The sequence below is a fragment of the Mobula hypostoma genome, chromosome 5 (assembly GCF_963921235.1).
Source record: "Mobula hypostoma chromosome 5, sMobHyp1.1, whole genome shotgun sequence".
NCBI classification, from domain to species: Eukaryota; Metazoa; Chordata; class Chondrichthyes; order Myliobatiformes; family Myliobatidae; genus Mobula; species Mobula hypostoma.
In genome coordinates, this window is record NC_086101.1 from 130,031,759 (window position 1) to 130,035,521 (window position 3,763).

A 3,763-nucleotide genomic window follows, 5' to 3' on the forward strand; every position below is an offset into this window, starting at 1 on the left:
ATGACCACAACTCTATAACTATCAGGACAGATATAGATAAAGGATAGAAGTTGTCAGAGAGTTTTAAAATGGAGTAGGGCAAATTACGAGGGCAATAGGCAGGAACTAAGAAGAGTTAATTGGAAACACCTGTTTTCTGGCAAGTCCACATCAGACACGCAGAGGGTGTTTAAAGGTCAATTGCACAGAGTACAGGAAAGGAATGTTGCTGTTAGAAGGACGGGTGGGGATGGAAAGATAAGAGAAACTTGCATGTCCAGAGAGGTGATGAATTTAGTGAACATGAAAAAGGAAAAGTATGAAAAGCTTCAGGTCAGGATCAAACGAAGCACTTGAGGAGTATAAAGAAGCCAGAAAAGAACTAAAGAAGGGAATTAAGAAAGCCAGGAGGGGCCATGAAAAGCCCTTGGCAAGTAGGATTAAGGTGAATCCCAAGACATTCTATTCATACATCAAGAGCAAGAGGGTAGCTAGGGAGAGGGTGGGACCACTCAAGGATAAAGGGGGGAACATATGCTTGGACATGGAGAACGTGAGTGAGATTCTTAATGAGCTTCAGTATTCAACAAGGAGAAGGATATGGAGGACCAGGAGATCAATGTTGAGTGCATAAATATACTAGGTGATTAGAGATCGAGGAGGAGGTAGTGTTGGGCCTCCTAACGAGTGATGAGGTGGATAAGTCCCCAGGGCCTGATGGGATTTACCCCAGGTTAGTGAAACAGGCAAGAGACGAGATTGCTAGAGCCTTGACCAGTATCTTCATGTCCTCTCTCGGAATAGGCGAGGTCCCGGAGGACTGGTGAGTGGCTCATGTTGTACCTCTATTTAAGAAGAGAGCAAGGCAAAATCCTGGGAATTATAGACTGGTGATTCTCATGTCAGTTGTATGGAAATTGCTGGAGAAAATTCTTAGCGACAGGATATATGAGCATTTGGAAACCCATAGCCTAATTAGGGAAAACCAACATGGCTTTGTGTGGAGTGGGTCGTGTCTTACGAACTTGACTGAGTATTTTTGACAAGATGATGAGAGAGATTGATGAGGGTAGGATAGTGAATGTTGTCTACATGGATTTTAGAAAGGCGCTTGACAAAGTTTCTCATGGGAGGCTAATCCAGAAGATTAGGATGCATGGACTTCACGGCAAATTGACTGTTTGGATTCAGAACCATTTTGCGCATAAAAAGCAGAGGATAGTGATTAAAAGGACTCATTTGAGCTAGAGGTCTGTAATTGGTGGTGTTCCGCAGGGATCTGTGCTGGGACCTCTGCTGTTTGTGATGTATATAAATGACCTAGATGAAAATGTAGATGGCTGGGTTAAATTCAGCAGGCCAACATTGGTTCTGCCAAAAGGTTTCAGCCCAAAACATTGACTGTGCTTTTTTCCACAGATGCTGTCTGGCCTGCTGAGTTCCACCAGCATTGTGTGTGTTGCTCGGATTTCCAGTATCTGCAGATTTTCTCTTGTTTGTGCCAAGATTAGTGAAAATTGGCAAAGAATACAGTGCTGTATAGATCAATTGCAGATATGGGTGAAGAAATGGCAGATGAAGTTTAACCCAGATAAATGTGAGGTGTTGCATCTTAGTTGGATAAACGCAACGAGACAGTTTGCTCTTAAGGGCAAGATACTTAGCAGTGTTGCTGAATAGACAGACATTGGAATTCAATTCATTGCTCCTTCAAATTTGCTACAGGTCAATAAGGTCAGTAAGGAAGCTTCTGGAATGCTTGTTTTTATTAGTCAAGGCACTGAGTTTGAAAGTCAAGAGGTTGTGTTGCAACTTTGTAAAACTCTGGTTAGGCCACATCTGGAGTATTGCATACAGTTCTGGTCACCCCACTATAGGAAGAATGTTGAGGCTTTGGAGAGGGTGCAGAAGTGGTTTATCAGCGTGCTGGCTGGTTTAGAGGGCATGTTCTATTATGAGAGGCTGGTTAAACTTGGGTTGTTTTCTCTGGAGCAGAGGAGGCTGAGGGGAGATCTGATGGAGGTTTATAAGATTATGAAAGGCATAGATAGCGTAGACAGGGAGAATCTGTTTCCCACGATTGAAATATCTAATACCAGAGGGCATGCAGAGATGGTAAGTTCAAAAGGGATGTGAGGGGTAAGTTTTTTACTCAGGGTGGTAGATGCCTAGAATATGCTGCCTGGTATGGTGGTAAAGGCAAATACATCAGAGGCTCTTAACAGAAGTTTGGATAGGCACATGGACATAAGGAAGATGGAGACATATGGACATTGTGAAAATAGGAGGGACTGGTGTTTGTGTGTTTTTGTTTTGCTTTTTAGCTGGTTCAGCACAACAATGTGGGCCAGATAGCCCATTCTTGTGTTCTATCGTCCATGTTTTTAATGTTGGGAAAACCCTCTCAATAACAGAAAAGAAATATACAAGTCTCAGGAGGTGAGTGTGGGTGGGAATGCAGGCATGAGGAAAAATCTGAGGGCAGTGAGAGTGAGATAAGGTACTATGGTTAGATGCATGAACCAATTCACCACTACTCTTCCACCCCACTCCTTCCTACATCCTCTTCTCCATCCTCTCACTACTACCAGTCCCTCCTCTAGTCTTTACATTTCCTCACCACACTCCCACATCTCATAATCACCCCTCAACTAACTCCTTTCTATCCTTGCACATTACCCTCATCTTTATCCTCAGACATTACATTCCTCTCCCTCCATAGCTCCTTGAAAACAGCAACACAGGTGGATCGAGTCGTGAAGTGGGCATTCAGCATGTGTGCTTCCATTGGCAGGGAAACTGTGTCCAAGAATTAGATCATTATGTCACAGCTGTACAAAACAATGGTTTTGTTGTACTTGGAATACTGTGTGGAATTCCATCACTGCTCTACAGAAAGAAAGTGGAGGCACTAGAAAAAAAGCAGACATTGAGGGGCAGCTCAGTGACACGGTTATTAGAGCCTCTGCCCGGCAGTGCCAGGGATCCTGGTTCAATCCTGAAACAGGTGCTGATTCTGTGGAGTTTCTATATTCTCCCTGTGAATGCCTGGGTTTGCCAAGGTGCTCTGATTTCCTCCACATCCTAAATAGGTTGGTAGTCCAACTGGCCACTGTTTATTGCTTCTCATGTGTAGGTAAAAATTAATAAAAGTTTAATTTTTGAGAATGTTTGTTGGAACACCATGGTAGCATAGCGGTTAGTGTGACCTATTCCAGCTGAGGGCATCAGAGTTCAGAGTTCCAATCCGCCACCGTCCGTGAGCCTTATAAATGTGTGGGTTTTGTCTGGGTGCTCCGGTTTCCCCCACATCCCAAAGGCATACTGGTTAGTAGGTGAATTGACCATTGTAAGTTGTTTTACAATTAGGCTAGGGCTGAATAGGTGAATTGCTGGGAAATGTAGTTACTCGGAATCGCCTGTTCCACACTGTATCTCCAAATAAACACAAGAGATTTATTATGACATTGCTTTTAATGCAGGAGTTTAATTACAAGGATATATTGGACAGTCAAAGTCAAAATGAAGTTTATTATTATATGCACAAAGGCAATGAAAATCTTTGGAGCAGCAGCATCAAAGGCACATAGGCAGAAATTGTCACAACGAGGAAAAAATCTGCAGATCCTGGAAATCTGAGCAACATACACAAAATGCTGGAGGAACTCAACAGGCCAGGGAGCATCTATGGGAGAGACCATCCTGGTTCTGCACCCTCTCCAAAGCCTCAACATCCACCTGAAATGTCGACTGTGCTTTTTTCCATAGATGCTGCCCGGCTTGC